Below are 11454 nucleotides of genomic sequence, written 5' to 3'. Positions count from 1 at the left end.
TAGACATTGATGGCCTTGATGTTGGTGATGTTTGAGTGCATAAAAGAGCCACTCTTATGAGTCTTCTCACTTCATCTTCATCGAATTCGGATAACTCTGAATCCACAAGATCAGCTTCATTGTTTTGTTCTTGTAAGTTCCAAGCCTAGAGAAGCACAAATTAGTTAGAATTGAGCCTTGTTGTGTTGTGAATCCATAGCTAAAACATATACATTGAATAGTAAGGAATTATGTACCCATTCAAGAGATATATTTGTTCTTCTTCCAAATTAGAGGCAGAGTTCAACCTACCACTGATAGTCTCTAGCGCCACAACAACAAAAGCAAACACGTCAGCTTTCTCTGTAAGATGTCCGCGCATGGCATATTCTGGTGCAAGATAGGCACTGCATCATCATCATCATCCATGGTTATCTTTTGTTACATGATCATGCATAGAAGCAGGGTGACTAAATGTCTTCAATGATAAATTATCTTACATTGTTTGCCTCTCTCAATACAACATCCATGCAATTTGATCAAGTTTCGGTGTTGGGCAGCAGATATTGTGGCAATTTCTGCCACAAACTGGCTCTTTCCTTGATGAGAAGTCATAGACAGTTGCTTCACAGCTATCAATCTTCCATCATCAAGTGATCCCTGTTGAGAATGGAGTTGATTTAATGGAATGAAAATAATGAATTTGACACGGTAACATATAGTGACAAACAACCAAAAAAACTTTTCTACTTTGTCAAATTGTATGCTTAAAAATTACTAACATTTCTTTATCAAGTGTTATGAAAACTTTTGCAAACAAAATGAAAGTGATGCAAACAATGACTTACCTTATAGATAGGTCCAAATCCACCCTCCCCTAACGTATTAGGAGAATCGAAATTGTTTGTCGCCGTCTTTAGTTCAGCATAACTGAAAGTGAAAGGTCTAACATCCATTCCCAATTGAATATAACTGAAAGTTGTGTATGGGCACTATATGTGGTGCAAACAAGGTCAAAGATGTTTATATATATAATCATAAACATATGGTTCTGTGCATATAAATATAATAGCATAATGTAAGAAGCAATAAAGAACGCTACATATGCTTGTGTGCATATAAACATAGCTGCATGATGTAAGATATATATATATAAGATCTGATGGCCTAGAATCTAGATGACACTCATATTATATGTGTGTAAGGAAAACATGTGATTAGGCTTACTAAAAATGAAGCAATAAAGAGCATAAATGGTTGTGCCAATTCATTAGTCTGAAATAGTTTGAGAGATTAAATAAAGAGCAAGACCATGTATTTAGACTAAGTCCAACAAGCCGTAAGAAACTCATAAAAGAGAAACACAAATAGAACACCGCAATAAACTAAGCTACAAAAATCAGCAGCAGAGTGTGCTTTATGTTCGAAGCCACTGGCAAAAAAAAAAAAAAACAGAGAGAAAAAACACAACAGACTAAACTTGGAAGTTTGATTAACCAACAATTCTGGACAAAAATCATTGTCAGAGAAGGATCCCTTGTAGTTATGAATCAAAGACTATTTTGCAACATCAAGAGAGATATTGACAATCCCTTTAACACAATCCAAACCCAAACACAAATAGAGATATTGACACCTAGAATAAACAACCAAACAAAAAGTTATTATGCAGGCACCACATTACTTCCAAAACACAAAGCATGCATAAAGTACAACATCCCTTTGAAACATGAACTGAACTAACAAAAACCAATATATGATCTTGACAGAAACAAAATCAGGAAAACAGAGAAGTAAAAAACAAACCAACAAGAAATTTCAAATGGCCACTGGGGATAACAAGATTCACCATAGAAGCCAACAATACACTGCAAAATTTAGTCAAATAAACAGTATGGTAATAGTTCAAAAGCTTGGCATCTATGACTCACTCACTTGTGCAGCTAAGAAGATCACAAAAGTAATAACACAAATGAATGCATATTGAACATCTAACTAGATAATCCAAAATAAGAAATAGCTAATTTAATTTCTTCTACTTCACGAAATTAATAAATGTAATAATGGATAAATTCACGACAATGAAAATTGCAAAAAAAAAAATGATAAATGAAAAAAACACCATACCCTGTATGAGTTTGAGAATTGAAAGCCTTTTGACTCTATCTAATATTAATCTAACTAGACTTGTTTGCTACACAAACATTTAAACAAGATGTTAATTTTAAAAACAGGTTCTAATATTGTTTATGATCTATCTTCCTAGCAAACTCTACTACTTTACTTGACTATTGAAACACAACAAAGATGGAAGCTTTATTAATATACTAACTATTGTTGTCCTATTAATGCTCCAAACAGAAGAAAAGGATACCAGGTCCAAACAACAATAGGGCTTTCAATTATTTCTATTCTGCATTCAAAACTCATCAAATATCAATATCAATATTCATACATATATTATTATATTTATATTACAAGGCAATCAACAAAATGAAAAGTGGGAAGGCATATTAGCAAATCAAAGTATATTTTGTTACCTATTAAGTGCACTAACTAGATCTGAAAAATCATATAAGAAACTAATGGCCAATTTCAAACCCTCTCATAAAGCACATCAAAACTTAACCCATGCCATTTAGATGGAAATTATAAAGGTAATTGTGCAAAAGCGATATTATAACAATTTGATATGATATTAATGAATCAAAATAAGATCATTACCTTGAAAAAAACATCAAATCACATGATCATCAATAGATTCTACAATATATATGTTTTTATATCAAAAGAGAGCTCTAGCTATTAGACAGCAGTAGTGCACGCCTCTGAAAACTTAAGGTGTTGAAAATAACAGAAAAAGCTCCCTTTCGTGATATTCATCATCACACTTACACTTCCTCGGAAGCAAAACAATAAATACATGCAAAGCATTTACTTTTTATCTTTAAATCTTTACAATGATAAACTGTCTCAAAAACTCATTTCTGCAAAAACTTCTCTAGCAACCAAGTAACATTGAAATGAAAATGAATACTACAATTTACTGTTCTGTAATGTTAAAAGCATCCAAGTAACACTCAAACGAAAATTTCTTAACCATATTAATAAAGATGCATAACATTTCCTCACATTCATTCTGGTCAAGTAGGACAAAAAATCATATAAGTATTGGTTCATATAGTAATATGATATAGAACCAATCAAAAAAATAAAATGAAAAATCAATGAAAACAAATATGACAGAGACAGTAATATATTGTATTATCAAAATTTTAGTAAAATCAAACAAATTAATTAGTTCAAGTCTATTCTGACACAATAATGAAACAAAGGAAGCAATAATGATTATCAAAATAGCCACATTACAAAAAGATTGATCAAATACTGACACTTTTCTTTGCATCATTATCTATAGTTTCTTTGCACCATTTTCACAAACACTTACATGGCATCATCTATTATCTTATAGAGAGAGCCCATATAGCAAATAATCTAAATTCATCATATTATACATAATGAGCACAACCAAAGAGCAACGTATATAGTACACTTAAAATCCATATTAATTATATATACCTTGCGTGCAAAATTCAAAAAGTTTCTCCTTAATTTTCTAAAATTGCAATGATAATATAAAAACATTAAGAAGAAAATAGTTATAGCCAACTTTGTAGACACAAATATTTTACACAAAATAAATAAATAAACACATTTATGAAAACAAAGAGAGAATGAGAGACTTAGTTAAAATAAGCTAGAAACAATGTTAAGCTGGTGGGAAAATATCACAAGCTATTTAACTTAAGAGACGATTCATCAAAATTGTCAATCATAAGATTCCATTTTCTAAAGATCATAATCATCAACAATTATGCTAATTGATTTATTAATTAAGCCCACTAGCTCATAACCAATGTAGTTTAAAGTAGTTAGCAAAATAAGAATAAAAGTGTGTTTCAAACTAGCAAAAATCAGCTTCGAACAATGTCATGCTTTAGAAAACTAAACTAACAGATTATTTTTATATATAAACTGAAACTGCAAGCGTAGAAGACTTACCATCCAAAAATCTGAAGTCTGAGCTGTTTGGATACTGATGAGGAGAAGCCGAGAGGTGTGAGTGTGTGCTTGTGTGTGTCTCAAGAAAGGAGCTTCAGTGAGTTGTCTATGGAGTGGCGAGGAGAAACATCAATTTCAGGGAGGAGAAGTGGTTTTGGTTGTTCGTCTTTTGGGTGCTGAAGAAGGAAAGGGGAAAAGCATAACTAAGGCTTCTTTCTTTTAGGAAACAATACCACAAACACAAGTTGTTAGTTTTTTATATTTAAATCCATACATTTATAAATTTTCTCAAAAACTAATTATAGCAGAAAACTTCTCTAGCAAATTAGGCCCAGGAAATGTAGAAGAGAAGAGTACAAAAAGATTCAAGAACGTACTCTAAGAACGAAGTAGTAGACGATAAGGCAGAGCCAAACAATGACTGCGGAGACACCATAGATGATTGGAAACGCCGAAGATGATCAGAGGAGACGAAAGTAGGGGCAGATCATCAACGAAATAGAGATTCACTTTTCCTAAAATGTTGATTTTGGGAAAATTTATTAAAGCCCATACATTCCCCAAATAGAAAACAATGAAAACAACAAGAGATTGCTTACCCAAAAGTTAAAGAATTCCAAGGCAGAAAAATGGTTGTCGGGGTTTAGAAAAATGACCATAGGACCGTGAGAATGACTGAATATTTCTTGGTAGTTGAATTCTTCCCAAAGGCAGTGAATTTATCTTGCTAAGAATCTAATGGAGATTTTCTTTGTCCAGTAAAAGAGAGCAACTCATAGTTTTGCCATCGCTTTTCTCTATGTAAAAAACGCAGCATACAAATTCAACACAATATCAATGAGAATTTAGAACATAAAACCCTTAGAGCATGATCATTTACCTTGAGCGCGAGCCATAGCAGCCAACAAGTTAAAGATATCCAAGTGTCCATTAATTTTATTGTCTCGATCTTGAGGGAGCACAAGTCTCGAGCCAACATCGTCTGGTTGAGTTTTCCTCCTACGCCGATTATGCCCAGCAAGCCTCCTTCTACAACTCCGCTTGCCCTGGTCAAACTCGGAAAGGGGATGAAACCTGCAAGGAGCAAGCAAGAAGATGATGAACCTCGCCATTCTAAACAACATAAATCTACAGCAAAAATTAAAAGAAAAAAAAATTGAGATTTGAGATTTGCATAAACCTGCTACACTGCTGGCAAAATCTCTGCATCTGGTTGGCAACAAGAGCTTTAGTAGATTTACTGTGAAGCTCACAAACCTTATGTCAGCGATGGTAGTCTTTTGCGGAAGAGAGATCTTCCTTGCAGTTATCGACCTGACACATGAGATAGGTGGTGGTGCTACCGGGAGAGCCAGAGTGAACCCTCTTATTGGGTCTGGATCCGGGGTCATCCCCACAAGTGAAGCCGCCCTCCAGATTAAGGCGGAGAGTGGCATCTATTATCTCGAGGGTTTTCTTCTTCAAGTTAAAAGGAGTTGCAGGGAATTCTTCCGTCTTGGCGTAGTCCGCAGCCTTGACAGCGGGGGAAGCCATAGAGTCAAGGGGCTACCGGGAGAGCCAGAGTGAACGTTCGAAAGGAAGACTCCAATCGGGTGACTGAATGATGGGAACGGAAGTGAACGAATTGACAAGCGCTCGGAATGATTCTTCACACTTAGGTGTCCACTCAAAGGTAACATCTTTGGCTAGGAGGTTGCTCAGCGGACGAGAAATCATTGAAAAATTTTGTATGAACCTCCTATAGAACCCAGCATGACCAAGAAATGACCTAACATCTTTGACAGTCTTAGGAGTCGGCAGGTTGGAGATAAGGTCGATTTTGGATTGATCAACCTCAATTCCTTTTTCAGAAACAATGTGACCTAAGACTATTCCAGAAGATACCATGAAGTGGCATTTCTCCCAATTGAGGACAAGTCCCTTCTTGATGCATCATTTTAAAACAGCTTCAAGATGAAGAAGACATGTCTCGAAGGAGTTTCCAAAAACGGTTAGGTCATCCATGAAGACTTCCATTGATTTTTCAATCATGTCACTAAATATGCTCATCATGCATCTTTGGAAAGTAGCTGGTGCATTACACAAGCCAAATGGCATACGCCGGAAAGCAAATGTGCCAAAGGGACAAGTGAAAGTGGTCTTATCTTGATCCTCCAATGCAATCTCAATTTGATAATAGCCAGAATAGCAATCAAGAAAGCAATAGAAAGGATGACCAGCTACACGTTCAAGGATTTTATCAATGAATGGGAGTGGAAAATGATCTTTGCGGGAGGCGGCATTCAATTTTCTATAATCAATGCACATGCGCCACCCCGTCACCGTTCTTGTGGGGACAAGGACCCCTTTTTCGTTTTGGATAACGGTGACACCAGATTTCTTGGGCACAACTTTAGTTGGACTGACCCCTTTGCTATCTGCTACCCGGTAAATAATACCGGCATCTAGCAATTTCAAAACTTCATTTTTTACAACCTCTTTCATCATGGGGTTCAGTCGCCTTTGAGGGTCTCTTCGAGGGATAGCCTCGTCCTCCAGATTGATTTGATGGGAGCAAATTAAAGGGCTAATACCTTTGATATCAGCAAGCGTCCAACCTATCGCAGATTTATGCGTTCGCAGTAGCTCGAGTAACTGCAATTCTTGAGAATTTTGAAGGTTGGATGAGATGATAACTGGAAAGGTTTCACCGTCTCCCAAGAAGGCATGTTTTAAACCCTCAGGAAGTTGGGTCAATTGAATAGTTGGAGCCTCTTCAGCTGAAGTTTTCGGCTGTGACCTCTCACAAGGTAGCTCTTCAAAGCGAGGTTGCCAAAACTGAGTCCTTCTATGGCGTGAGTCTATGTGATCTGATATTGCAAGAGTAGACTCAATAGAACTGGGACTTTCATTCTCTGACAGAAGGAGGAGTTCGTCAAGATTATCAAAGTTGTTTCGCAATTGAACCTCCTCGGGAATTAAAGAGTCAATCATGAATGTTTGGTAGCATTCATCATCTTCTCGGGGTTGTTTCCCGATGTGGAAGATATTGACTTCGAGAGTCATGTTTCCAAACGATATCTTCATTAGACCATTCCGACAATTGATCAAATCATTTGCAGTAGCAAGGAATGGTCTTCCGAGGATAATAGGAATTTTCGACTCCATGTTCACTATAGATTGGGTATCAAGAATAAGAAAATCCACGGGATAATAGAATTTTTCAATTTGAACCAATACATCCTCAACGATACCCCTAGGCTTTTTGGTGGAACGATCAGCAAGCTGTAGTACAACAGATGTTGGCTTCATTTCTCCAAGACCGAGTTGCGAGTATACAGAATAAGGCATGAGATTAACACTCGCGCCAAGATCAAGTAAGGCTTGGCTGACTTCATGGGTCCCAATTTGGCAAGAAATGGTGGGACAACCAGGATCTTTGTATTTTGGCGGTGTCTTTTGTTCAATCACTGTACTCACTTGCTCGGTCAAGAAAGCAGTCTTCTTGACATGGTGCTTCCTTTTTGCAGTGCAAAGATCCTTGATGATTTTGGCATAAGCGGGCACTTGTTTTATGATGTGAAGCAAAGGAAGATTAATCTTCACTTGTGTCAAGTGCTCAAGGAGTTCAGCTCGGTTATTAGGAAGTTTCCCAGCAGGTTTCAAGGCCTGGGGAAATGGTATCTTTGGAGTGGCATTGAGTGGTGGATTTTTGGAAGTGACTTTTGGAATACTGGGAGAGTTGGATTTAATGGGTGGGTCTGGCAAAGTTTTACCGCTTCTCGTCGTGATGGCATTCACTTCCTTGACGTTTTGATCATTTGAATTTGAAGATTGGGCCATGTGTTGGCCTTGAACATTGAATTTCAGTTGGGAAGGAAGTTTGCCTTTTTTCGGAATAGCCATGGATTCAGTCAATTTTGAGAATTGACATTTCATTTCCTTGATTTCTTCCATCATTTGGCGATTCAGTTTGGATTGTTCCTCCATGAATGCATGAAGAGTATTCTCGAGAGAATTTCGTTGTGGATGAGCATTGTAATGAGGTGCAGAATATGCCTTTGATGGTTGAACTTGTTGCTCACTTCTCCATTGGCCTCCAGACGATTGAGCTTGGTTGGAATCTCTCCAACTGAAATTTGGGTGGTTTCTCCAACTAGGGTTGTACGTATGGGAGAATGGCTTGTTATATGCCCCTAAGGCATTGCATTGCTCCTCATAAACCCCCCCCCCCCCCCCCAATTTCATTCAAAGCTAAGCAGTCCTTAGCTAAGTGCTCCGTCCCTCCACAAACAAAGCAAGGTTCTTGCGGTTCCACTTGAGCAATCATGTGCGACTTTTGCCCATTTTTCGTCATTAAGACCTCAAACTGTTTTTTCAAAGCTTTGAGTTGGGCCTTAATGCTATCCTCTTCTCGAAGTTGATAGATCCCAGATGGTTTGTGTCGGTTGGTGCTGTCAGTAGCACTTGGACCAGTCCAGGTGTGAGACTTTTTCGCAGTTTCTTCAAGATATTCAAGAGCATCGCCTGGCTCTTTTTCGAGGAATTCACCATTGCATAACATTTCTACAAACTGGCGCTCACGACTCATGAGGCCTTCATAGAAGTAACTGACCAAGCGCCAGTTCTCATAGCCATGGTGCGGGCACTGATTTAACAGATCTTTGAATCTTTCCCAGACTTGATAGAACGTTTCATTGTCTTTTTGGGAAAATGTGGAAATCTGTCGTTTTAGACTGTTGGTCTTATGGCTGGGGAAGTGTTTTAGAAAGAAAGATTTTGTCATCTCCTCCCATGTTCCAATCGACCTAGGTCTCAAAGAGTACAACCAACTTTTGGCTTTGTCCTTCAAGGAGAATGGGAAGAACATCAGTCGCACAGCATCAGCATTGTCGGCTCGGTTATAGAACGTGGCTACCACCTCCTCGAATTCTCTGATATGCACGTATGGACTTTCGTTTTCCATTCCATGAAATGTAGGCAAGAGTTGAATCATGCCAGGTTTAAAGTCTAATGCGGGCATATTAGGAGGGAAGATAATGCATGAAGGTGTGGAAGTGCGAGTAGGATGGAGGTAGTCATTGAGAGTTCTTGGTTGGATTTCATCATTGCGAGCCATTGCAAATGAGTTATTATCAGGGAAATTTTGTGGAGAAGCTGGATTGGTAGAAGGAGTTCCGGTAGGAGTGGCAGATGAATTGGAAGAAGTGTCACTGGAAGTTTCGTGATGATTCATCCACTCTCGGAAATCAGAATTAGATTTATTTTGTCTATTTTTTATTTATTTAATTGATTTTTTTTTTTGAATTTTTTTTTTTTTGTTAAACTTGTTCCCAGGTAGATTTGGACGTTTTCGGGTGATCTCCAATGCCTTACTAGAACTCCCTGAGGTTACTGAGTAAGTATGGTGGATCACAAGTCAACCTTTTCGACCAAACAACCTTTAAGCAAAGTGAAATTGCTTATTTTGACAAAACAAGCTTGGTTTTCTTATAGTAATAAGTTCAACAATGTAATAGTGCAAAGGTAGATGCTCGAAATATTCCCAGGCCGATTGGGAATGTTGCCAAGGTACCGCTTTAGGCCCACACTTGCCTAGACAGAACTTCCCGAGGTTCCCATGCAAGTGTGGAGGGTAATGCTATCACAAACCTTATTTAACAACCAATCTTTCTAGACAGAACAATATCGGTTTCTACCATTTGTAATATTACACAATTGTTCCCAATACTAAATGTTTTATGATTGAAATTTTATGAACAATTTTATGCAGTTTTATGTTGTTTTTTTTTTTTAAAACCTAAATTCTAAGGGAAACTAAGGCAAAGGAAAAGAAAAACCTAAACTAAGTAACAAAATAATAAGAAAAACACAAGACAAAATAAAAAAAAAGAAGAGAAATTAAGAAAGAAAAATTGAGTAAGAATAAAAATAAATAATTATATAAATACATGGTTTTTTTTTTTTTAACAAAAAGAGAGGGAAATGGAAAAGAAAAAAAAAGAAATAGAAATAAGAATAACTATATATTTTTTTTTTTCTGTTTTTGCTTTTTTTTTTTTTTAGTTTTTTTTTTGTTTAGATATGTATATATATATGAGTATAAATATAAATATATATATATTTTTTTGTTACCGAAAAAAAGGAAAGTGTAAAAGAAAAGAAGAAAAAAAAGAATATATATAAGTAAAGAATTTTTTTTTTCTTTTTATTTTTGTTATAATAATAATCTAATTAATTAAAAAAAATAGTAAATAAAAAAAATACTAACACAATATTTATTCCAACAAAAACACAAATAAAGTTACTAATATTTTTGTAAAAATTTCACTAAACCCTTGAAAATTTACCTCCCCGGCAACGGCGCCAAAATTTGTTTAACGCCCAAAATGTGACAACCACTAAGCGGTGGTTGTAGTATAATCGGGCAGTCGATCCACAAGGAGGTAACCCAAAATCAAAAGGTTAGTAGAAAATAACACAAAAAGTTAGTAACAAGAAGTAAATAAAATTGTAAATGGAAAGAGGTTTGAGATTTTGGTATTGTATTTTTTTGATGAAATGATAAAGTGAGATAGGTGAGATAAATGTAAGATGTAATCAAGAGTTTGAGAAATGGAAAGGTTTCAAGAATCATCCATATGCTTGCTTAGTTACTTGGTTACTTGATTTACAAAAATACACAAGTAAATAGTTCACATCCCAACAATTACTTGGAAAATCTAACATTAAAGTCCATAGTTTTTCTAACAAAAGTTCATTTGAGTTATAAAGTTCTTTACTTTAAAAGCACAATGTTAATCTTATGAAAAATCTAAAAATGACAAAATACCCAAGGGCAATAATGCAATAGAAGATTAGACATAAAATTATGTATCAATATTACTTTTACTAATTAGAAGCACATAGAAAGAGCATGACTAATCCTATATACTATTAGCATAAATAAATAAAGATAACAAAATAAAGATAGAGATGAAAGAACATAAATAACTCAAATATATTACATTAATAACATAGTAAATCAAAGTAGCAAAATAACATCACTTGCATATGGAATCATCCCTAACCTTCCTAGGAAGATTAGGCCATTATGCTCATGATTCTCACAAAATTCTAAGAAGAAAATATGAGAAGAAAGTGAGTGGAAATTTTGCTATAGTTTCTCTACTCTAAAAATTACATACCAAATGTGAAGAAAGTGTCCCTATTTATAGATGGGGAAAAGAACTAAAAAGAAATTAAACAACAAAATGGGGTTTACAAAATAAATCTGAAATATTAATAATAAAATATGATTTTGAAAAATCAAATCTTATTATTAATATTACCCTAGCTATTTTTGTGTATAGTCAAAATGCTCTTTTTTCTAAAATACCACAAAGACATGATCTATAAAGCTCAAAATAGCAATTTACAAAGCCCAATACCCAC

At 35.6% G+C, this 11454-nt stretch overlaps 1 non-coding gene across 1 annotated transcript; it reads left to right on the top strand.

Moving 5' to 3' along the window:
- Positions 1 to 8651: 8651 nt before the first annotated feature.
- On the top strand, positions 8652 to 8758 carry LOC133787544 (small nucleolar RNA R71). Its single transcript, XR_009872560.1, has one exon. It is a non-coding gene; the product is annotated as a small nucleolar RNA R71 (small nucleolar RNA).
- The last annotated feature ends 2696 nt before the right edge of the window (positions 8759 to 11454 follow it).

This window comes from Humulus lupulus, chromosome 6 (assembly GCF_963169125.1).
Source record: "Humulus lupulus chromosome 6, drHumLupu1.1, whole genome shotgun sequence".
Lineage (NCBI taxonomy): Eukaryota > Viridiplantae > Streptophyta > Magnoliopsida > Rosales > Cannabaceae > Humulus > Humulus lupulus.
Note: the sequence above shows the minus strand (reverse complement) of the source record. Positions and strands in the feature narration are given on the sequence as shown.